This window comes from Ursus maritimus, unplaced genomic scaffold, assembly GCF_017311325.1.
Source record: "Ursus maritimus isolate PB19 unplaced genomic scaffold, ASM1731132v1 scaffold_25, whole genome shotgun sequence".
NCBI classification, from domain to species: Eukaryota; Metazoa; Chordata; class Mammalia; order Carnivora; family Ursidae; genus Ursus; species Ursus maritimus.
Genome location: NW_024425008.1, coordinates 7,292,005 through 7,317,144, shown reverse-complemented (window position 1 = coordinate 7,317,144; position 25,140 = coordinate 7,292,005). Strand labels below are relative to the sequence as shown.

At 45.8% G+C, this 25,140-nt stretch overlaps 1 protein-coding gene and 1 long non-coding RNA gene across 4 annotated transcripts in view; one reads left to right on the top strand and one right to left on the bottom strand.

Annotated features, from left to right (window-relative positions):
• Nucleotides 1-1,022: 1,022 nt before the first annotated feature.
• On the bottom strand, nucleotides 1,023-20,611 carry LOC103669583. The gene is made up of 3 exons (XR_570340.2): nucleotides 20,550-20,611; nucleotides 9,668-9,811; nucleotides 1,023-1,366 (listed from the first exon to the last, which is right to left on the bottom strand). It is a non-coding gene; the product is annotated as an uncharacterized LOC103669583 (long non-coding RNA).
• Nucleotides 20,612-20,799: 188 nt separating this feature from the next.
• The window catches only part of VRK1 (VRK serine/threonine kinase 1), an 81,347-nt gene continuing 77,006 nt past the window's right edge, over nucleotides 20,800-25,140 (top strand). For all 3 annotated transcript variants that reach the window (XM_040641454.1, XM_040641451.1, XM_040641453.1), the window contains exon 1: nucleotides 20,800-20,910. The gene's annotated coding sequence lies outside the window, so the exon portion shown is untranslated. The remainder of the gene's footprint in view (nucleotides 20,911-25,140) is intronic.

The window sequence follows — 25,140 nt, the reverse complement described above, 5'->3', positions numbered from 1 at the left end:
TACAAATTACCTCTACAACGACCCTGTTTCCAAAAATGGGCATCTTTCTAGGTACTGGGAATTTGGACTTTAACACAAATTTTGGCAAGATGCATTCCACCCATAACAACACTTGAGGAAGCTGGTCTCGAGGCTGCTTCTCCCAGACATAACAGTTTGCAAGTTTGCCTCCTCACTGTGTTCGCACAATAGTCCCCGAGACAGATAAACAGCTGTCATGTTACAGGGACCCTCAGGTTCGGCACCAGAACCTGAGCACAGGTCTCTTGATCACAGAGCGGGGCCAGGGCATCTCCAGGTGTGTCCTGGTGAGGATGCTCTCTGCTGGGTGCTCTGGGACTATGTTTCTCCCTCCTGCAGAGTCATTCCCCCACCCCACCCCCCACCCCCAAGTCCTCTCTCAGCCCCTGCACTTCCAGTACAGAAAGCCAGGGTGAAGCTGAGCTTTGCCTTTGGCTATTCTAGGCTGACTTTGAGCCTTGGGAGGAGATGAATGGCTTGAAATTCCCCCAAATGCCTTCCTTGAAGGGAGGTTTTTGCTGGCTTTGCACTGAGGTCTTGGATTTGACCCAGGAATATAAGAAATAGCTGCAAAGATGATCTTGCCATGGGAACGAAATGCCGACTGATGTGGTATTCTTGCTTGGCTCCCGGAATTGCATTAAATTCTTATCAACAAAACCCACCTCATAATAATACTCTGCATATTTCCATTGTGTTCTTTGTCAAATGGGTCACTGTCCCTACACCTTCAGAATTGTGGCCCCAAAGTGACTCCTGCTAGAGTGGAGGCCAGAGTGGGAATGGACTATAACATAGGAGGTGTGTCTGAGAAGTGTGAGCGTGTATGTGTGTGTGTGTGTGTGTGTGTGTGCACATGTGTGCACTATTTCCTATTTGTTCACAGGAATATATTTTTTTACTAGACCTGATGCTTTGAGCTTGTCCAGTGTTCTGTTTAGCTCTTGCTGTGTAACAAACCACCCCAAAACTTAGTGGCATAAGACAATAGCCATTTAATTACATGTGCAATTTTGTGGGTTAGGAATTGGGGCAGAGAGGCACGCAGGACAGCTGGTCTCTGCTCCACAGTGGCTTGGCCTCAGCCCAGATGACTTGAGCAACTGGAGATAGCAGAGCAGCTCGGCTGGGGCTGCGGTGCTTGGCCTTGGTCCGGGCTGCTGGCTGGGCTCCTTTGGTTCTTCACGTTGTGTTTACTTGGGCTGGATTATCCAAGATGGCATCTGTCCTCACATGTCTGATGACTGGGCTGGGGTGACTAGAGCAGCTGGGGTGGCCAGGCATCGTGCTTTCAATACACAGCTCCCCATGTGGCTAGCTTGGGCTTCCTTACAGCATGGTGGTCCTAGGGGAGTTGGACAGCTGGTCTCCCTCCAGACTAGGTATTCCAAGAAGGCAGAGTGGAAATACCAAGGGTTCTTATGACCTAGACTTAGAATTCACACACTCTCCCTTCTTCTACGTTTTATTGGCCAGCAAGTCACTAAGGGCAGTCCTGATTCAGGAGGAGGGGAAATACCCCCACCACTCAGTCAGGGGATTGACAGAGAATTTGCCGCCATCTTTAACCTTCCAAGCACACCTGCCTCTTAGCCGTTGTCCAATGCTTCACGTGTCTCCCCAAGCCCTTCTCCATGGGATCTCAGAGCTATTGTTCTTAACCACAGATCTAACCATGTGGTCCTCCTGCCCCCTCCCCACATGCATACACACATGTGCACACGAACACACACACTCACAAACATATAGCTCTTCAGTTCTAAAGGATGCCTACACTCCCTGGCATACATGCTCAGTAAATTCTTCATGGCCTGCCCCCTCCTTACTTTTCTACTCCTTTCCCCTCATCTTCTGTTCTCCATCCTAATTTTATTACTTGTAATTCCAGAAATCTCTTTATCTTCCTCCTGGGCCTTTGCACGTGCTCTCTCTGCCATATTCCTGCCTCCTCTGTTTCCTTGGGCAGCAACTCATCTTTCAAACAAGGCTTTCCTGACATCCACCCCACCCCAACCTCCCCCACAAGGTGCACATTTATCTTATGGGCCTTGTCACTTTGCATGTAATTATCTGTTCAGGTGTCTGTCTTCCCTTTTATACAATGAGTTCCTTGCAGCCAGGAGCTGTATTTTGGAGGGTGTTCTCTTTGCCTAGGAGACACGAGGGAAGCAGAGCATGCCCACTGAATATGGAAAACATGCATGAAAGAATGCTTTGGGAATGGATGGATGGATGGATGGCATGGCCCAAGGAATGGCTTCATATTGGAATACCTGAATGAAGGCATATGAAGTATTGGCAGGAATATCACAACTAAGAAATAGCTGAAAAATTCCATTTCTGCCTCTGGAATCTTGGAGCCTTGCTCCCCAAGTGCTCTCTTCCTCCCAGGAGAGCTATGGGTTGGTGACAGATGTTCTGTGCTAGAATTTGGGAAGCCCTAAATTAAACAAAATTAATTTTTTCCCTTTGACCAGAAAAGCTACATATTCTGATGTGCATTGGAAATTTCACAGAAAGTATAGAATGCCATGCTTCCCAAACTTATTTCACCCTGGAACTCTGGTAGGGCCACTGGTCCATGCTGCATTCTCTGGGAAATGTTGTTCAATTGCTCCGACTTCTCGCTGCTGCTCTGACCACAGCTCCTTTCAAGGGATACCCCTGCCGTTAGCCCCTGACAACCAGGGAGTGAGCCAAACATCCCTGGTGCTCAGCTATTGGCAAAGGGTGGGTCAATGACCAAGAGGTGCTAATCATATTCCTCTTTTCCATGTCAGGTGACTGAGCTGAAAGGTCTCATGGAATCAGGGTTGGAAGTAGCCATATTGGTCTATGCACAGCAACTCTGTGACATATTCAACTGTCCCTTTCCAACAAGGAAGTCGGACCTTAGAGAACTGAGTGTCCCGCCCAGGGTAAAGCTGAGACATGGGTGCTCCCTGGGCTCCAAGTGTGAGGTTCTTTCCACTACACCACTGCTCTTAGCGGGACCCTGAATCCCTCAGTTATTGAAGAATCACTATCCACCAGGGACAGGGACCCCACCTTCACAGAGCACCTATATGTCCCAGGTTTCTTAGCAACTGTAACTAACTGACCCCTCACAAGGACACGGGGAGCTGGTACTACTGAACTTATTTTGTAGATGAAGTGACGCAGCTGGGGGTAAAGGGGACTGAGAACTAGCCCCATGGGCATTCTGCAGGGCTGGATGTTTCTGCTTGAGTGGGGTGCCTGAAGAGGCTCATTATAGTCCAGGCAGAATGGCTTCAATATCTGCAAATGGGCACACAGGAAATGTGTCTCCCTCCCTAGCTGGAGGTCCAGCCCCGCCATGGGATTTGCTACTGCATGGGCTGCTTCCAGAGCAGTCTTCTGGGGAAAAGGATCAATGGCAAAATTGGTGGATCCAGCAAAGGCTTTTGCAATAAAAGCTCTTTATGCCTCTTGTTCAAAGCGTTTAAGTGCCTTTTAGATCACAGATTGAACCATCGACATTATAAAGTGGAGCCTTTTAATACCAAAATACACTTCCAGAGTAAAATTCCATTATGGGAAAAAGCATTTCACAGCACCGGGCTAGATAATAATTCTCTCACGTGTAATAGGATGTATGAAATGTTTGATGATAAACAGAGTTTCTCAGCATTGTAATAAGACGACTCACACAGCTGTGTGTGTGTGTGTGTGTGTGTGTGTGTGTGTGTGCGTTGTCTACACATAACAAGACACGTCTCATTCTGGATACCAGTCTCTTTATCTGTAAAGAGTGGAATCGGGCTTGATGGGTCCTGAGGTGCTTCCTGCTGTCAGATTACAAGGAAAAGCCACTTTCCACTCCCAGCCTCCCTTCCTCATCCTTAAAACGAAGGCTTTTGTATCAATCAGGACACTTAGTTGCAATGACAATTTAAAGTGGCTTCAGACACCATGCGGGGACTAAGCAGCTCTTGTAACCACGAACCTCGGAAGTGCTGTGGGTTCAGGAGCATCCTAATGCTCCAACAGGCTTCCCAGGACTTGGTTTCCCTCCCTCTCTTGACATCTCAACTCCTCAAATGCGCCCCGTGGGCTGCCCTCCCTTCGCTCCAGGCTCACATTCTCACGGCATGGCAACACCAGCAGAAGGAGAACTTCTTTTTTCCAACATTTTCAGTAAAAGCCCCAGGATTGGATCTCAGTGGCTCAGATGGAACCACACTGCTGTCCCTGAATGAGTCCCCGTTTTCAGGGTGCAAACTGCCCTGGGGAGCCAGATCTGGGTCACAGGCCCACTCGAGGGCAGAAGCAGGAATGGGGTCAGTCCCTCCCAACTGTAAAGTGAAAGTTACAGAGGTTGGTTCCCCCTTGGACTCGAGAGAGGCCACACTCCGTGGAAGGGCGAAAGGATGAGAGGCAGAGCCTATACCAGACATCCACTGGGGGTTTGAACTAGCTTTAGTTGACCCCGAGGTTTGCACAAGCTCTAGAAGCCGATGGACAGCAGGTGCTTAGTGTTAAAGGCCATTTTGAGATGATTAAATTCAACCTTTTGGCTTCCAGTTGAGGAGACTGAGGGAAGACGTGACTTGCTCAAGGTTGCTTGAGTTTTTTGTAGCAGGCCTACCACTAAGACTCGGGTCTCTAACCCTCAGCTCCCTCTCTGGACTATGCAGGGAGGGAGGCCTCCTGGGAAGGGTCAGCCCAATGGAGCCTCTTGGCAGAGTCCGGCAAGGACTTCACTATTTCCACTTGCTTCCACCAACAGCAACACTTCGGCACAGCCAATACAGGATATGCCAAACTGGCTGATGCCTTCCAGGTTTCCTTGTGCGGAATCAGGACTCCCAGGAGTGGTTTCTGGTTATGCTGCTGATTTGCTGCGTACTCGTGATCAAGTCACTTAACCTCTCTATGCATCGGTTTCTCAATTTGCAAATTTACCCTCCTCCTTATTGCCTCTTTCCCCACATGCGTACCCCTGGGATCTCTTGTGTTCTAAAAAAGTGGTCTAATACACATCTCTACAATCTGGGGTTCTACGAAGGCTTGGGTAACCTCTCTCAGGAAGTATTTGAGTCTTAGCAAAGGTATTTAAATAATACGGTGACTCTCGGGGCACCTGGGTGGTTTAGTTGGATAAGGGTCTGCCTTTGGCTCAGGTCATGATCTTGGGGTCCTGCGATTAAGTCCTTTGTCGGGCTCCCTGCGCAGTGGGGAGTCTGCTTCTCCCTCTCCCTGTGTCCCTCCCCTGCCCCACTCGTGCTGTCTCTCTCTTTCTCAAATAAAGAAATAAAATCTTAAAGAAAAATAATATGGTGACTCTCTAATAACAGGAGTGTTTCAGGCAGTGTGGGATGGCTGTCTTGCTGGCTTTGGAGAGGACATGCCTAAGGTCAAACCTTGACTTCTCCATGTGTGTGACCTTGAGCAGCTGATTTAATCTTTTTTGGCCTATGTTTCCTTCTCTGAAGAGTGGGAATTTTGCAGAATGGATGTACTCGGGCCAGAGCAGCTCCAATCTGAGGAGGCTGCATCACAGCAGGAGACATGCCCTACCGCACCTGGGGTCAGTGGGCAATTGTCAGCGCAGGCTCCTCTCTTGATGCCATTAGAGGGAATGATGGCAGCAACATTGGCCATGGCTGTCGTAATGGGTTCAATAGTGTTCCCCCCAAAGATACATCCAAGTCCCAACGCCCTCCTGTGATTGTGACCTTGTTTGGACGTAGGGTCTCTGCAGATGTAATCAAGGTAAAGATTTCAAAATGAGATCATCCTGGATTTAGGGTGGCCCTAGGTCCAATGACTGGTGTCCCTAAAAGAGAAAGGAGAGGGAGGTTTTGCAGACACAGAGAGAAGGCGGCCATGAAGACAGAGGCAGACAATGGGGTTATGCAGCCACGAGCCAAGAAATGCGGAGGGCATCTGGAAGTGCTAGAGGCAAAGAAGGGTTCTCCCCTGGAGCCTCCGGAGGGAGAACGACCCTGCCAACACTTTGATTTTGGACTTCTGGCCTTCAGGACCGTGTGAGAAGAAATGTCTCTTAAGTCATCAAGTTTGCAGTCATTCACATGGCAGCCGGAAGAAACCAAAACAGCTGCTAACCTGTTCATGATAAAACAGGGACTTCATAAGTCCTGTAGTAGTGACTCAACCACTTTTCTGACTTAAAAAATAAATAAATAAAATTCTTATCTTTGTCTTTTTCACCCCCCAACCCCACTCAATCTCAGCATGCCCTATCTTTATGTTCAGCCTGATTACCCATGGGAATTTTCCCTACTGAGCTGATTAATCAAAATACTGAGTCATTCGTATTACCCTTAGAAATTCCTGATCATGCTTAAAAATAGTCAGTAACAGATATGTACAAATAAACCCAGCTACAAACCAGAGTGATTATTGGTGATTTAATTCACTCCAGGATCATAAGGGGGTGTGCAAAATTATATGGCAGGAAGGCATTTTTAATCATATGTCTTCACTAATAACAAATATACTAATGTATTATACACACGCAGGCTTTGGTGAGTCATTTATTCATTCAATAGATATTTATTGGACTGTGTGTCAGGCACCATGTGAGCCCTCTGCTTTTATGGAGCTCCAGTCTAGTGCAAGAGACAAATAGCTCCATGTGCAATGCCATTGGGTGTTGAATTTGGTGACGAGTGCTTTAGAGGAAGGATGTGGGCTGCTTGGGTTGAGTGAGGGTTGAGCACGTGGGTGAGGTTGAGCGCTTGAGTTCTGGAGCTGGGGCCCTTGGGTTTGAATCCCAGCCCTGCCTGGACAAGCTACTGACATGGTGGGGCCTCTGTTTCTTAGTTCCCCAGTCCTTGAGCCTAGCCTTTCTTCTCAAGTCATGGTCTTTTGTGGGTTTCGGTGGGTAGACAGCCTGACATGTTAATCAAGCTCTGCCAACTGGGTAGGACTCAAACTCCTGACTCAGTCTCCCTTATGGTGGGCAGCTGTTGAGATCTCTGCCTTGCTCTTTCAGCCTGCCAAATGTGTCCCCCTTGGGTTTCTTGGAGTCTTGCTCATGTGGGTGCAAGTCATCAATCGGCCAAAGATTTCAGGGGTGTTTATATGGGGGTCTTAGGGCTGCCCCATGGCTCTATTCTGCAATCCTTTCCCATTTCCAACTGCTCTAGCAGTTCAGATCCCATTCTCTGACTCCTCGGGCTAGTGAGATTGTGACTTTCCTTTTGAGTTTCTAGCCACCATGTGATGTGTAGACTGGGGAGTGTCCTCAGTGGAAAAGTCAGATAAACATGGATCTTCTTCTTTCAAGGATCAAATCCTCTTCAGTTTCTGCCTACTTTGGGCTGCCATCCTATGGAAGGTTAGTATGCTATAAGCTCCTCCCCCACTATCCGCAGAACTGTCTGACTTCTCCCTTCAGTCTACACTTGCTCCTTGGGTTAGTTCCTCCATTCTCACAAATAACCCACCCTCATTTCTAACAAGCCAACTATGTGCTGATGACCCCCAAGTTTTTATCTACACCCTCTGAAATCTGTGTGGATTGGAACAGAGACACAGAGAAAAGGGCCTTAAAGACTCAGAAGTTGGAGCCAAAGAAGTGCTAGCAAAAGACACAGGAAAAAAGTTTCCAGAAAAGGAAACAGAAACCAGGCCAGAAATGTGTTCTAGAGGCCAAGAGGAGAAAGTGCCTCAAGAAGAGGAGAAGCTCAGGCGTGTGTGTGGGGGGGCTGCTTCGAGGAGGCCAGTGACCTAAGCAATGGTCACCGTACTTAGTAACATGGGGTCATTGGTGACCATTGAGAGAATGCTTTTGGTGGCATGAAGGAGGCCGAGAGCACATTGGAGGGGTCAGAGAGAGGGTCAAAGAGGCGATGAAGGAACAAAGACATAGGTGTAGAGAGGGGGCCACAGTTAAGGGAGGTGTACCCCATGGAGCATCACAAGACAAGGGTAGCTTTTTACAGTTTCTCAAAAGCACCAAGCCTCATACTCCCATGTCTTTGCATATGCCCTTCCCCTGGCCAGGAATGCCCTTCCCAGCCCTGTCTGTTTGATTCATGTCTACCCCTCCTTCAAGACTTCATTCGAGGGTCTGGCTATGCCTACTGGATTCCCCCCACTGCTTGGTTAGATATTGCTCCTCATGTATTCATTCATTCATTCATTCATTCATTCATTCATTCATTCATTTTTATTCTCCTTCATCTCCTCTTGCTTACCCCTGGTCACAGCTATTGGAGTTCAGGAATCCAGTGAACTAACACCCCATCTCCTTTCCTCTGAAGTAAACTGAAATACAGACCTGGGATCAAACAGATAAAGAGCAGAATGCCACCTTTATGATTGATAAAGCTTCCCTGCAGGTTTCACCTGTGGACTCGTGAGCTTCCTTGAGACTCTGGCCCCCAATCTAAACCTTAGGATGAGCCCCCTGAGCTCAGCCAAACACAGCCATGTGGGGTCTCAGGCCCCACGCCTTTGAACCTCAACAGAGAGGTTCGTGCTTCCAGACCTGAGTCAGGAAGGCAAGGCCGGTTGGATCCCAAGCTTTCTACCCCACCTGGAGGCAGGAGCAGGAAGATCAGAGAGGAAGGCCCCCACCCCATGTCCATGCTCAGTGACTTCTCCTAGTCTACCCATCTGACAAGTCCCTTCTTATTTGGGAGCAGTCAGTGGGAAAGGGCTGAAATTCCTTCCTATTACTGCTTTCCCTGGGATGAGGGATGTAATTTTCCTCGTGGGAACTTGAGGGAAGGAACAGCAATCCCTTCTCATAATGCAGCTATCACCATCCTGTAACAGTCACTTTGTGTCCATCTGCCCCAGTAGAGCGTGGCCTCTTGGAGACAGCAATCTCGTCCTGTCCCTCCCCATCCTGAGAACCAACACTGTGCCTAGGGCATAGTAGGTGCTCAGTAAACCTTTGTTCAACAGTACATGTATATTGTTAAGCATGTAGATGCATCAAAGGAGGCATCTCAAGTCGATGCCAAATGTCCTGAATCCACTTAAAGCTGCTTGACAAATTTTTAAGACATCCTGAGGCCTTATCACTATGCTAACCTAAGACCAATGATAGGGGAAAGAACGATCAAGTTCACAAATTGTCCTTTGGCTTATATTTTAATTCCCAGAGATACATGTTACCTTGGTTAAATCAGGCTTTACGCTTCTATTGCAGGTGTTAGCTTATGAAAATATTGGCTGAGCTCAGCTCTCTGGTGTGAAATGCAAATCCTGGGAAATTCAAACATACCCATGGATTGCAGCCCGAGTTTCTTTTATTAATGGTCACTAATGGTCTGCAATCAAGCCACACCTGCTAGCGGCAAAACAATTGGTTTGTTTGCTTGAAGTGAGTATAATTTATCAACTTGCTGAGTATTCATCTCTCTCAAGGCATTAGCCAGAGACATTTATGCAGAAAAAGAGAAGAAAGAGGGGTGCCTGGGTGGCGCAGTCGTTAAGCGTCTGCCTTCGGCTCAGGGCGTGATCCCCGCGTTCTGGGATTGAGCCCCACATCAGGCTCCTCTGCTAGGAGCCTGCTTCTTCCTCTCCCACTCCCCCTGCTTGTGTTCCCTCTCTTGCTGGCTGTCTCTCTCTGTCAAATAAATAAATACAATCTTTAAAAAAAAAAAAAGAAAAAAGAAAAAGAGAAGAAAGAAAGTTCACTTACCTTGTTTGAGTGGGCAGTGTGGAGTCATGACGGCTCTGGAGTCAGACTGTCCTGAGTATAAAGCCCCATTCTGTCTCTGAGTAGCCGGCAAGCATAGTCAAAGATTCCATTTCTCATGTGCAAGGTAACGATGATCAGACCTGCCTTTCAGGGTTGATAATAAGGATTCGAGAGGTCAGCATCCTCTCAAAGTCTCCCTTAACAGATGTACAGCACATTTCCATTCCTGTGCCCTTCTGCTACTTCCCTGATTCTGTTGTCTAGCTTACATCTGAAAACACACTTGCGCCAACATCTCTCCCTCCATTCATGCCTTTGGCTTCATAGAAGTTTCCTTCTAAACAGAGTAACAGAAGAAGCAAGGGCACCCGGCTGGGTGCACGGCTGGGTTGCCGCACCTGCTGGTGCCCAGTAGAGACGGAGCGCTCAGCCCGGAGCTGGCCCCGGAACCTCAGGAGCGGGCCGGAGGAGCAGACTGGCGCTGTGGGGTCGGTCTGGGTGCACAGCTGCCCGGGTCTGCAGCTCGAGGGCTTGGTCACCGTGTGAATGCATTTGCTTGAGCTGCCAGGACGAAACACTGCAGACTGGCTTCAACAGAGCAAAGGTATTTTCTCTGCAAGCCCGAGATCAAAGTGATGGCAAGACCGTTTCTTCTGAGGCCTGTTTCCTTGGCTTGCGGGTGGCCCCTTCTCCCTGTGCCCTCACGTGGTCTTCCTTCTGTGCCTGTCTGTGTCCGAATCTCCTCTTCTTATAAGGACAGCAGTTGGAGTGCCTAGGTGGCTCAGTCAGTGAAGCATCTGCCTTCGGCTCAGGTCATGATCCCGGGGTCCTGGGATCGAGCCCCACATTGGGCTCCCTGCTCAGTGGGGAGTCTGCTTCTCCCTCCCTCTGCCTCTTCCCCAGCTTGTGTACGCTCTTGCTCACTCTCTATTGATCAAATAAATAAAATCTTTAAAAAAAAAAGGATGACACCAGTCATATTGAATCAGAGCCCACCCATATGACCTTGTTTTAACCTAGTCACCTCTTAAAGACCCTATCTATAAATAAAGGCATATTCTGAGATACCAGGGATTAGGACTTCCATATATGAACTTTCTGGGGCACACTATTCAGCCCAGAGCACTGTGGAAGCAGGGCCCAAGGCCCAACAGCAGCCCGGCATTTGGGAGACAAGGTGGGATCCCATTCCCTGAGATGTGTCCCACACGGGGTTCTAGGACACCTGCTGTCTGGGGTTGGCCTTGGGAAGGGGCAGGACATACACAGGGCCCTTCTCAGGGACACCTTGGCACCTCATCCTTTTGCCTCCCTCTTCCTTCTCCCCTACCTCCACCCTCAGTGTTGCTCTGCTGAAACCTCTCCTATGCTCTGGCCTTACCTCCAAGACCTTGACCTTTGACACTTAAAAACCCAACCTTTTGAAACTCACAAACCTTTTCTGAATTATATTGCTTCTGCCATGAGTTTCAAAAGTGTACTTTAATATTAAAAAGCTGAGAATTGCCATCTCTGTTCTTTGGCTCTCTTCCTAGTGGCTTCCTGCCCCTGAGGCACAGGACTGGAATGTCCTTATTGCCTGAACTGTGGAGAAACCACAGGGCCCAGAGAGATTGATAGAGGGAAGGTGAGGGAAGTAAAGAAATTCATATTAACAAAATGTAGCCCACTGTACTTTGTCTTCTCAAAGAGCCCTGGCTCACTCAGATTTCTCCTACAGCTGACCTTGACTCTTAGCTCAATGACCAGATCCCAGATTTCTGAAGGTCAGGGACCATGTGCCAGTCTATGCTGTGAGATCCCACATTCCCTTTGACATATGGGAAGATCATAATCATTGACATTGTACAGATGAGTTCAAATCTGCCTCCACCACTTACTAGCTATATGACTTTGGGAAAGTTGCCCAAGTTCTCCAAGACTCAATTCCCTTGCCTGTAAAATGGGCTAATAATGGTACTTAACCTCACAGAGCTCCTGGGAAGACCAGATGAGATGTAGGTATAATGTACTTAGGACCATGCCTGGCAATGGTAACTGCTAAAATATTTCAGTTATTTTTTTAAAAGATTGATTTATTTTATTTTAGAGAGAGTGCACATGTGTGTGAGTAGGGAGAGAGACAGAGGGAGCAGGAGAGAAAGAATCCTTAAGCAGACTCCCGGCTGAGCACAGAGCCCAACGCAGGGCTTGATCCCAGGACCCTGAGATCATGACCTGAGCTGAAATCAAGAGTCAGCTGCTCAATTGACTGAGCCTCCCAGGCTCCCCATCTTTTAGTTACTATTACTGAAAAATATTTGCCTATAGATTAATTGATAGGCTATGGGTTTAGTTAAAGCAAGGTGGTGGTGATGGCAATGGTCTGTGGAAAATGGGAAAAATGCATTTTCCATGCAATGACTATATTGGGCAACAAGTCTCTCCAATTCTCTGGTGATAAAATGGTTTTGTTTTGCTCAGGGTCCCTTAGAGTCTCATAACAATGTTCACAAATAGTGCCTTTTGTTCCGGAATCTTGGAGCAGCCCTGAAATCAAAACATAATAAGAGCTGGATGGTTGAAAAGAAAAGCAACAATTTGCTTTCGTTTTGGAAGAGCATTCCTTCCTTTCCTGGTTTGCAACCTGGCAGCTCGTATGAACGTGTACGTGTATTTGACCTGAGTCTATGGCTAGTCGCTGGCGATCAGTAATGACAGCCTCTGGCAGTTGGCTCCTGGAGGTGGAGTGATGTGAGAAGCGGACCTCATGGTGTTTAGAAGGAGAGAAGAAACAGAGGGATGAACAGAAGGAAGAAAGCAACTTTTACTGAGTGGCCAAAGGGGCAAGAATTTGGCACACACTGTCTCACTTAATCCCAACAACTATGAGCAGTTCCAGGTGAGGAAAGAGGCTCAGTGAGGTTAGTAATTTCTACAAGGTCACGTAGCAATGAAGTGGCAGAAGGAGGTTCCAGACTCAGGTCTGTCTCATTCACAAAACCCACACTGCTCTCATATTAACACAGTGCTTCTCTCTTTCTCTGAGGACGTTTGTCTTCACTTTCAGAAAGTGTGGAGTGGGAGAAAGGAGGAATGCTTATGCCCCCGGGAGTTTGGGAGTGTCAAATCGAGTGTGCGATGTGGGAAGTGTAGGGAGTGGGAGAGATGATCTGGAGAAAAGTTCTAATGAAGCAGGTACCAGGTACCCTGGAATTTATTCAGATCCACCAATCTTAACATGTCCCATTATTTTATGTGCTCCTGATAAAGATGAAATCACTGCCTATACGATTGGCATTGGTTGTGAGACATATCCTGATTTCAGAGACATTAAAGAGTGAAAAGCATGCATGTTAGAATTAATACGAGATGTTCTGCATCAAGGCCAGCTCCTGTCCTGTCTTAAAGTTTAACACAGGACACAACAACCATACGAGGTATTTTAAGCACAAAGCGATTTAATATAAGAGGTTAGTGCTTTAAAAGATTACTGAAGGGCTAGACTAGCAGAACGTGCTGGAACTTGGCAGAACTCTGCAGAGCTGCCTTACCAGCGAAGCCAGTTGCTCTGCCACAGTCAAAGTGAGGAAGGACGAGGAGGCTGCCATTGGGACTTGTAAGTTGAGATAAAGGTGTGAGAGTTCTAGCCAATTCATGGTATACTCATGGGGAGGATACAGATTAAAATTGCCAAGGGAACGAGCAGAGCCCAGGATTCCCAGTGTAGAGCATCAGTTGTCCTCTTCCCACAGGGTTAGGAGAGCGTTACTTCCCAGTATCAACATGTGACAATACTGTTATTATTGCCAACCAGACACCCAAACCTCAGTGTCCAGAGTTCTGATTGAGGCTCTACCACAAGTGTGTGATTGATGGCCCACGTGGCTGATCTCAGTCTCTAGTCCCTCTGGAGGTTGCCTGATACTGCGTGACCCAAAGCACCTGCCGTAAATCAAGTTCTTGGTTCTTCGCACGAGACCAGTCCCCACCCTAAATCAGATTGTTGCACCATCTAGTGACCCAAGGCTCCCAGGCACACAGAGACACTCCTATCAAGCGTGGCATTTCAAGGTCTTAGAGATCACCTCCCAGAAGCTGGGACAAAGGTCAGGGCAAGGTTTTTTTGGGCAAGGTTAGATTCTTCACTACACATACTCACAACTGCACCTGCCACCCAGGGATCAGGAAGCTGCTCCTGCCACCAGCGCAACTGCCTTCTGACACTTATGAAATAAGGCACATGGCGCTGGAACATGGTGGCAAAAAATCCCAAGGCTCCATGACTGTATTGCTGCCCTCCAAATCTGCCTGAGGAATCTCACCTGATGGAGCCTAATATGCACGTAGAGCCCTAAGCACTTAGGGGGTCTGGGAAATGCAGGTTTTAGCTTTGCAGCCTCTGCAGTAGGAAGGGGCAGTAGAAGATGGTAGAAATGTGTGGTGAGTGTCAGTAGATCCTATCTGTCCCTGTTCCTGCGTAGGCAGAGAGCGACGCCTCTCCCAGCATCCTCCACTGAGAGCTGGTGAGCCACCCCACCGAGAAACAGCACGGTCGTTCTTAGAGGTGCACATGTTAAATTTTCCTGTACCATTAATCTCTCAAAACTTAGGGAAGACAAATAACTATGGCATCTTGAAAACTGGCTCAGTAGATAGAAATACATGAAATGATGAATGGTTGGTGCACTGCAGGGGGAGTGGTTAAACATTCAGTCTTCTGAGTTGGTCGAAAACTTGGCTTCAAGTCCAGCTGCATCACTTCCTAGCTGTGTGACTGTGAGCCAGTTACTTACCTTCTCTGAGCTTTAGTTTCCTTATCTCCACAGTGGGGGAGGGGGTAGTAATACCAACCTCCAAGGGCTATTGTGAAGGTTTCTTGAAATTTTGCTGGGAGAATATTAGCACGATTCCTGGAAAATGCTTAAAACCATGAATGGAGGCTGTCCTCATCACCATCACCTCCATCATCATCATCATCATCATCATCACCACCATCCTTATCAGGATGAAGAAAAGGAAGAGGAGGAAACATTTTCCTAGGCCTTCAAAACCCCCTTCATCCACTTCTGACCTCAGAATAATCTATAATCATCCATTATTATGTCAGTAAATCTAAAAGGACCTGTTTCTACTATTGTGGAAGTCACCAGATTAGTTCAGTAGAGTAACTAGGTCAATGTCTGTTACCTTGTCTACGAAGCCTGGCAGAACAACTTGCTCTCTTTTCTGTGTTCTCATTGCATAGAGTCTGTGTGCCACCAGTTAGGCTTTACATCATTACCTCTTCCAACATCAGCCGCTGTAACTGATGTCAGGATGGATATAGAGTCAGACAGCTCTATTGGTCACCAGCAGTGAACTTGAACAAATCAGTTCATTTCTCTGGGGCTTTGTCTCCTCACCTGGACACTGGGGATCACATTATTCACCTCTTTTTTTTAATGATTTTTTTATTATATTATGTTAGTCACCATACAGTACATCCCCGGTGTCTGATGTAAAGTTCGATGATTCATTAGTTGCGTATAACACCCAGTGCACCATGCAATACGTGCCCTCCTTACTACCCATCACCGGTCTATCCCATTCCCCCACCCCCTCCCCTCTGAAGCCCTCAGTTTGTTTCTCATAGTCCATAGTCTCTCATGTTTCATTCCCCCTTCTGATTACCCCCCCTTTCTTTATCCCTTTCTTCCCCTACCGATCATCCTAGTTCTTATGTTCCATAGATGAGAGAAATCATATGATAATTGTCTTTCTCTGCTTGACTTATTTCACTTAGCATTATCTCCTCCAGTGCCGTCCATGTTGCAGCAAATGTTGAGAATTTGTTCTTTCTGATAGCTGAGTAATATTCCATTGTATATCTGGACCACAACTTCTTAATCCAGTCATCTGTTGAAGGGCATCTCGGCTCCTTCCACGATTTAGCTATTGTGGACAATGTTGCTATGAACATTGGGGTACATATGGCCCTTCTCTTCACTACGTCTGTATCTTTGGGGTAAACACCCAGTAGTGCAATGGCTGGGTCATAGGGTAGCTCAATTTTTAACTTTTTAAGGGACCTCCACACTGTTTTCCAGAGTGGCTGTACCAACTTGCATTCCCACCAACAATGTAGGAGGGATCCCCTTTCTCCACATCCTCTCCAACAATTGTTGTTTCTTGCCTTGTCTATTTTTGCCATTCTAACTGGCGTAAGGTGGTATCTCAGTGTGGTTTTGGTTTGAATTTCCCTGATGGCTAATGATTTTGAACATTTTTTCATGTGCCTGTTAGCCATTTGTATGTCTTCACTGGAAAAGTGTCTGTTCATATCTTCTGCCCATTTTTTGATTTGTTTATTTGTTTCTCGTGTATTGAGTTTGAGAAGTTCTTTGTAGATCTTGGATACCAGTCCTTTATCTGTAGTGTCATTTGCAAATATATTCTCCCATTCTGTGGGCTGCCTCTTAGTTTTTCTGACTGTTTCCTTGGCTGTGCAGAAACTTTTAATCTTGATGAAGTCCCATAAATTCATTTTATCTTTTGTTTCTCTTGCCTTTGGGGATGTGTCATGAAAAAGGTTGCTTTGGCCGATGTCGTAGAGGTTGCTGCCTATGTTCTCCTCTAGAATTTTGATGGATTCCTGTCTCACATCGAGGTCTTTCATCCATTTGGAGTTTATTTTTGTGTATGGTGTGAGAGAGTGGTCAAGTTTCATTCTTTTGCATGTAGCTGTCCAATTTTCCCAGCACCATTTATTGAAGAGACTGTCTTTTTCCCACCGGATGTTTTTTCCTGCTTTATCAAATATTAGTTGCCCAAAGAGCCGAGGGTCCATTTCTGGGCTCTCTATTCTGTTCCATTGGTCTATGTGTCTGTTTTTGTGCCAGTACCATGCTGTCTTTGTGATCACAGCTTTGTAGTACAGCTCGAAATCCGGCATTGTGATGCCCCCAGCTTTGTTTTTCCTTTTCAACAGTTCCTTGGAGATTCGGGGCCTTTTCTGTTTCCATACAAATTTAAGGACTATTTGTTCCAGTTCTTTGAAAAATGTCCTCGGTATTTTGATCGGGATAGCATTGAAAGTGTAGATTGCTCTGGGTAGCATGGACATTTTAACTATGTTAATTCTTCCAATCCATGAGCATGGAATATCTTTCCATCTTTTTATGTCTTCCTCAATGTCTTTCAAGAGTGATTTATAGTTTCTAGAATATAGGTCCTTTACGTCTCTGGTTAAGTTAATTCCAAGGTAACGTATGGTTTTTGGTGCTATTGTAAATGGGATGGATTCCCTAATTTCTCTTTCTTCAGTCTCGTTATTCGTGTATAGAAATGCAACTGATTTCTGAGCATTGATTTTGTATCCCGCCACATTACTGAATTGCTCTATAACTTCTAATAGTTTGGGAGTGGATTCTTTTGGGTTTTCCATATAGAGTATCATGTCATCTGCGAAGAGAGACATTTTGACTTCTTCTTTGCCGATGTGGATACCTTTTGTCCCTTTTTGTTGTCTGATTGCTGTTGCAAGGACTTCTAGTACTATGTTGAATAATAGTGGCGAGAGTGGGCATCCTTGTCATGTTCTATGAGGCCAATATTACCTTGATCCCCAAACCAGGCAAAGACCCCATCGAAAAGTAGAATTACAGACCGATCTCCCTAATGAATATGGACACCAAAATCCTCAACAAGATCCTGGCTAATAGAATCCAACAGTACATTAAAAGGATTATCCATCATGACCAAGTGGGATTCATACCTGGGATGCAAGCGTGATTCAACATTCGCAAATTGATCAGTGTGATACATCATATCAACAAGAAAAGTCTCAGGAACCATATGATCCTCTCAATTGATGCAGAAAAAGCATTTGACAAAATACAGCATCCTTTCCTGATTAAAACCCTTCAGAGTGTAGGAATAGAGGGTACATTTCTCAATCTCATAAAAGCCAACTATGAAAAGCCTATAGCAAATATTATTCTCAATGGGGAAAAGCTGGAAGCCTTTCCCTTAAGATCAGGAACATTATTCACCTCTTAGGGTTACTGGGGGTAGTTTTCCAGCACATAATACATGTTCATAAGAATTCACAGCTCCTAGAATTTGTAGACATATCTGGCTTTCCCACAGGATTATAAATTTCTTAAGGACACTGTGCCTGGCACAAGGTAGATGCTCAAAAGTCCTTGCTAAAATGGATATAATGGCTCTGGGCACCTGGGATGAAAGGAGGCATTGAAACCAGGGGCAGGGGACTCAGAAGACCCTAATACACATTCTACTCTTCCCTCTTCTCCCTTTTCTCTCCTCCCAGGAGGTAATATTTTCTGGGGTTGTTGTTAGGTTGCTTAAACTAATAACACCCTAGCAGCTTTGTTCCAGGTAGATCAAAGCCCTCTCAAAGCCCTGGGGAAGACAGAGAACTGGTTGGCTCAGGATGATTATTCCCATTCTACGGATGAAAACAACAAGGCCCAGGACTCATGAACTGACTCATGAGCAGAACCAGCGACTGTTGGGCAGCCTGTCAGGGCAATGTTGCCTCTTGGTGACTATCCTATTTGTTTGAACTTTGCAGACCTTTTCTGCCATGGTCTAGCCAATACCAACATTCTCCCTCTTCATCAAAGTACACTGTTCTATTGTTACCTTTCTGTGCCTTTGTACTAGGGTTACAAGAGCTGGTAGGGCTCCTAGAAATAAAAAAGGGCTATCTGGGGCCTCGCTATCTGGCAAATCAATAGATCCCATACATAGATTTTTGGCTGGTCAGCCTTTGCTAGGAAGCTGGAAAGTTTTTATTCATTTAGCTGAACCCACTTATGGGTCACCCTGCTTTATCTATGATGATCTGTTATCCAGGAATCCCATTAGCTGACTATGACAGCCTTGTGTACAAATCTCTATTCCTGCATTGAAAATAGTTCTTTATTAGATGTTTCCTAATGTAACTGGGGCTGTGCATAAAGCCACAGTGAAAACAGCACTTAGTAGATTCAGGGGGCCTGGAATAATTTAAAGTCTTTGAGATATTTTTCCCCTTTAAGAACTGAAATAATGTATGTGAAAAAGCAGTGTCTAACCCACCATAGAGGCTCCTTAAACATTAGTTAAACCAGAATCCCCAGAGTTCCCAGAGGTTAGCTCATACCCTGGCTCAGAGTAAGTGCTCAGTAAACATTTGTTTGGACTGTAGATGTTTTTGCAGAGACGGCAGGGTTATATTCATGGACCTTTCCTCTCTAGCTCAATTCATAAGTTCTAAAACCCAGCCATAGCAAGTTCTGACTGGTCAGCTTTCTGCACAACCCTGATCTTGTTACCAAGCTACCAACTCATCAAAATTCATGGATGTCCCAGCAGTGTATCCCCATCTACAGGGGAGTATCCCAAGGGTGTATTCTTGGGATACCTATGTCCCAGGGGTTTATTCCCATCTACAGCATTTCAGACACACTGTCTCCATGACGGCAGCTTGGACTAGTCTCCTGCCATGCTCTGCACTGGTAGGACATCTCACCATGTGTGGGTGGTGTTGGAGGTGTTAACAACTGCCTTGGAACATAGCTTCACTTAAGCAGCATTTAACAGTAAGCCATCCAACTGAGGGTGACATAACCATGAGCTCCAGAATAAATATGTTCCATTCTCACCTTAGAATACTCCATGCACTGCTGCTGGCTTAATTGTGCTTTAAGGCCAGCCAACTGTCAACCCAGCCTGGAAGCAGGGACATTTCTTCTGCATGTGTATGTTGGGGTTAGGGGAACATGGTCACAATGTGATGGGTAAGTCCCGTTCCAAGTCTTCTTACCATAGCACATGAGTGTGTGTGTGTGTGTGTGTGTGTGTGTGTGTAGAGTGTTTTTTCTCAATGGATTCTGGACACATTGTCTTGCTGGGAAATTCTACACCCACGAGATGTGTGAATCTTGAGACCTCTTTGCTGACAAATATTCATCGGGTGCTCACCTTGTGCATGTATTTCCTTTGGGGTATCAACAGAAAGCAGATGACACATTGGAGATAAGATGATCTGAGGAGGGTTTATTTTCAAGGAGACTATTAACAAAAGTGTGGGTGTGGGAACCACAGGGGTGGAACAGTAACTTATGGCTCAGAGTAGTTGTGGTGTTTGTCAGCAGATCTGAGGCACAAAGGAAGGGGCCTGTCACTGTAAACGGGATGGGAGGGCCAGGGAGCAGTGACCTTCAGCTGAGGGACCCAGCCAACTGGAGGTGACCTTGCCAAAACAAGGATCCAGGGGAATACCCATCCTCATCAATGACCCTCCTCACTGATATCCTTCTGCCTATGGCTTTGGTGATTTTGAGCTAGAACATTGTTCCAGTCCACAGTAAGCTTACAGCCGCATGGCTGATGGAGGTTTAAACGATTGTAAATACAAAGGAAACCATGGCATAAGATAATTATAGATGAGATGCTACAGAAGGTTAGGTAGACATTGAAGTAGGCTTTGAAAGACAGGATTTAGATGTATGACAATCGTTGGGCAGAATATTATTAATACTATCTACTATTTATTGAGCACCTACTATGTACAAAGCACTGTCTTAAATGACCATCTCATTTAATTCTGACGGAAACAGGAAAGCAAGACTCACAGGGATTAAGTAACTTGCCTTAAGTCGCAAAACTATAAAGTGAAAGAGCTAGGGTTTGTATTGCGGGCTGTTTGCTTCCAGACCCAGGCCATAGTGCTGAACCAAGCTGCTGGGGGACGAGCCTTCCAGGGTGGTGGAGTAGAAGTTGGGAAAACGTGAGCGCAAGTAGGCAGAGGAGACCCTTAGCCCATGGGACTATAGGGCTTCTTTCACATCCAACCCTTTGCCAACACACTTACTTAATAAATCAAGCTACTTCGAACACTGGCAACACTTACTTCGGTTCCAACAGCATTGGAGGATACAGTAACCGCTCAGGACTGACTCGCAAGCAGTAAACCACACTTCCCGGAAGCCGGAGGGAGGGACCCGGATCATCTTGAGTCTGGGAAAGACTCTATTTCCCAGCATGCAATGGGAGCGCCGGCCCATAGCTCCCGGCATGCGTGGAGAGGCGGTGCGGGCTGGCGCGGGCTCCGCCCCTCTGTGCGGCTGCCCCGCCTCTCCCGCTCTCCCTCAGCCAATGGGAAGTCTCCATACTGCAGGGTGTGACGGGGCAGACGCCGCGGTGGAGTTGCAAGTCGGCGAAAGCGGCGGGAAGTTCGTACAGTGCAGAAGGCGACGCGTCTCCGGCTCGGGGTAGGGAGGCCGCGGGCTGCGCCGTCCGAGAGCGCGGGCGCCGAGCGGCGGCCGCGGAGGGGCGGCCGGGGGTTGGGCCGGCGCGGGGCGGCCGGGCGGCCGTGACCTCGGGCGGCGCCGCGCGGGCGTCCCTTCTCGCTGGTTCCCCTCAGGCCCAGCCGCGGCCCGGGCTTCCTGCACCTGCCAGGCCTTCCCCGCCCTCCACTCCCCGGCGTGGTTGTTCTTTCTCTCGCGCTCAGACCTGCCTCGCGTCCTGGGCACTCGGGGCCCGGTCTCAGGGCCGGGGGCCGCGTGCTAACAAGGACCGACGAGGTCCTTCTGGCATCCTGAAGTTCACATTCGGGGGCGGGGGGGACACCGAATAGAAGCAAATGCTACAGTTTGCAGACCCTGAAAAGCTCCCTTGAAACCGGGACAGGCGATTGTAGGCCGGAGTGTTGGGGGTGAGGAAGGGTATCCCAGAGGAGGTGACGTTTGACTTGAAAACTGAGAGGGGAGAAGGAGCCTGCCCTCTGAGGATAGCGTTCCAGGCCCGGGAACCTTAGGGTAGGAGACTGTCCCCTTACCAACCTGTCTGTCCGGGTGAGGCCGGGTAGGAGCTTGCCCTGGAGGACATGGTGCAAGGCGTAGGGCTCCGTGGGTCGTTTATATGCTAAGGGATTTCGTATGCCGTCTCTCTCCCTGGCTGACAAGGTGGTACCCTTTACTGATGCAGTTGTATCCGAGGGCAACACATAGTTTTTCCTACCGCCGAAATAGTTTTTGGTTCTTGTCTCAAAACTCTTACGGTGATGTAGTTAAATTCGACGGACAGCACCAGAGTCGTTGGGCTGAGAGGCAGGGAGAGAGGCAGACACCAGGTTCCTGTTGAGGCCATCCATTTTTCTAACTTCTTTTTTGTCAAGTCACTCATGTTTGTTTTTCTTTGTATCGACTCTTCCCTTTCCCTCTCCCATCTCCCTTTCTTGGAACAACTTGGAAATACCAGTTTTGCTGTTGGGGTGGCGGTTTTAGGAAGCTGTTGAAGAGCCTCATTAATCAATCCACCCTTCCTTCCATCCTTCCTCCCTCCCTCCTTCCCTCCCTGAATTTGCCTGTCTGTTGAGTCTGAATTCACAAAAGGGAAAAAATGTCACTATTTATTTTTCAGAGTTCAGAATCAAGACACCTTTTTACCATATGCTGAGCATATCTTTGGAGAGAATTTAATCTACAATTTTAAAGCAATTTCAGAGGGAAGCTAGGGTTCTTTATATAATCATTTTATTTAGATTATGCTGTTCAAAATGGCGTGTAGTAATTGGAATTAAATTTCTGGATAGATAAGGTTATGTTCATCTACCCATAGAAGGAATGTAACTTAAATAGTCACCTAATAATAGCTTTCTCTGCTGAAGCGATCACAGATGGTTATTCTCTGTGCATCTCAACGTTGCTGATCCGATTCTGTTTTAATACAGTAAAACAACTTGAATTTAATAACAAAAAACTTGTGTGAAATATCACTGTAAATTTAGTGCTAGTATCTGGTACAGATACCAGGTTTATAGTGTAGTGGCTTCTTGTTGAGTACTGCAAAAATTATGAGAGGGTATTTGTTAAACAAATGGGATAATGGAGTAATGTGTCAAGCATAGAACCTGGCATAGAATAAGTTACTAAGTGCCCAGGAAATGGTTCTGTGGAAAGCTTAGGCTAAGTTTTATTTCAGGATGCAAGTGTATATATATAAAACCAGCAGTACATTCCAAATGTTGACAGACCCTAAAATTTCTTAAATAGGCCACTTTTTTTTATTTGAGAACTAATGTGAAATAATAAATATATAAATGAATGTCTTAGATGTCTAGAAAAGAAAAAATTAGGTTTTTATTTTGACAACTGTATATTTTTGCCTTAAAGCCATCCCTAATAAGATACATTGTACAATGGATAGAATTTTGAATTGAAAAATAAAATTTTGAAAGGGTTTTTGATTTGCAAAATAAAACTCACTGGAAGGTTTAAAATCTGCCTTCTATCAAGTGAAGGATGAATCCTGAATTTATGCCAGTGTGCAAGTACCGATAATACCATATATCAGGCAGTGAACCTAATGGGAATTAAGTGTTGCCTCTGTGTGTGGGGGTGAGGCTTTCATGCAAATTGGTCTTGATGGGTTATGAGAATGGATTGGTAACTGAATAGGACTGGAGAGTATTTTTGGGACTGGTAGGATATTTTCCATGCTTGCTGAGGTTATTTTTCAGAGTGAGCAGAAATGGACTCATTTATTCACCAGATATCATGTGTCTGCCAGGAACTTGGTTAGGTACAGTCTATTCTTGCCATTGGAGTGTTGTGTTTTAAATTAATAGAGGTCATTCTTTTTGATTTCAGTTGTCTAGCATCCAGCACACAAGAAGTCAATATATGTATAGGACACATTTGAAAAACTGTACTATTTCTTGATAAATTTAGAAAATATGAAATTTTTAGTAAGGATATATTAGTTTAGAAAGGTGACAGAATCCTGACAAAGCACTTAGCTAGGATATATTTGTATTCTAAAATATGTTTGGCCCCTGGACTGAAACTCCTGTGAATATGTTCCTACTTGACGTTGTAAATATGAGAAGAGGGCTGTGCCCTTTAATTTTTCCCCAACTTGGTTCCTGAATGCTGTTTACCTAGTATTGAGGTTGCTGTTTTGAAGTAATTTTATGCACTTTCCCGATTCCTTCTGCCCCACCTCTCCCAGTGTTGTCTTTCATCTCTGCACTCAAACCAAGCATACTCTACTACTCTTGTTCTGTATGACATAGGCAACCCTTTCAAAAAGGAACACTCTCTAGAGAGCCTAGAGAGGGATGAGGTGCGCACTTCCCTCCCAGGAAGAGTTAGATTTTTACTATTCATCAATAAATACTAATGACAAGAAAGTACTCTACTTAATAGTAGCATTCTCCAGTAAATTTATTAAGAAATTTACTAGCCACAACATCTTTGTCAATTTGGAAAAATAGAGTGCGAATCATATTGTTTCTTTTGTCTTCATGTAGATACATGGATTTTGATGATTCTTTGCAATAATTCCTGTCTCTCCATAGGTTTTTGGCCCATTGGATGGGAACCAGAACTCTAGGATTTGAAAATTAAGATAGACACTTTCACACTGGCTAATATTTAGGAGGAATAGTAAACATATGCACATACTAGGATATTTACCAATAAAGCCATATACATTAAGTGGGATGATGTAGTAGGTGGGCTCATATAATTAAATTGCAAGGTTATTAGTTGGGAGATTTAGGAGCGTTCTGTCCTCTACCTTTTAAACAAATAGCATACTTTATTGGAAAGACACATTTGTCTTAGGACCTCACTGTCTAGTAGGTCCCACAAGGGACTGAAGAACTGGAAAGTCGTTAGGAACAAGGACCGCAGCACCAGCCCTCCCTCCCACTCTTTTGGGGGAAGTTAGAATTCTTTTCGTGCATTTATTTCTTTTCTTCGCAGACTGGCTGTCTTGCTGCTGTTTGCACGTGTATGTCTGCTCCACAGCTAGCTCCTTGTTTTAAGAACCCAAAAGAGACTCCATTATCTGTCTTTGTCAATTATATTTAAAATTTTAAAAAAATCATGAAGTTAGAAATTTTACAGCTAAGATAACTACAGCTTTCTTTCAGATTAATTGCTTTTCTCCAATTGTTTTACCAAGTCACAGCTGAACAAGTGCCATTGTTTGATGATACTATGTATAAATGCATTGTGAACACATTTTACAATACTCTGAGTTGGAAAGTGCTGCTAAACCTCCAGTCTTCATAGGCTATGTCTGGAAGACATAGAAACAAACTTGTACTGTTTCTGTTGGCAATATTGCCTTTTTTCACTTCTTATTGCAGTTTACTATATAATATGGCAACAGAGCTAGCAACAAGGGGATTATATTTAAGTATACATTTTTTGTTAGAGGTAGTAAGGAAAACTCTGTTATTTGGGAATCAAGATAAAAGTTTTAAAAATTCATTTTTTTACCAACTAAGCTCAGGTTAGGACATTTTATTTTATTTTTTATTTTTATTTATTTATTTTAAAATTTTATTTATTTATTTGACAGAGATAGAGACAGCCAGCGAGAGAGGGAACACAAGCAGGGGGAGTGGGAGAGGAAGAAGCAGGCTCCTAGCGGAGGAGCCTGATGTGGGGCTCGATCCCATAACACCGGGATCACGCCCTGAGCCGAAG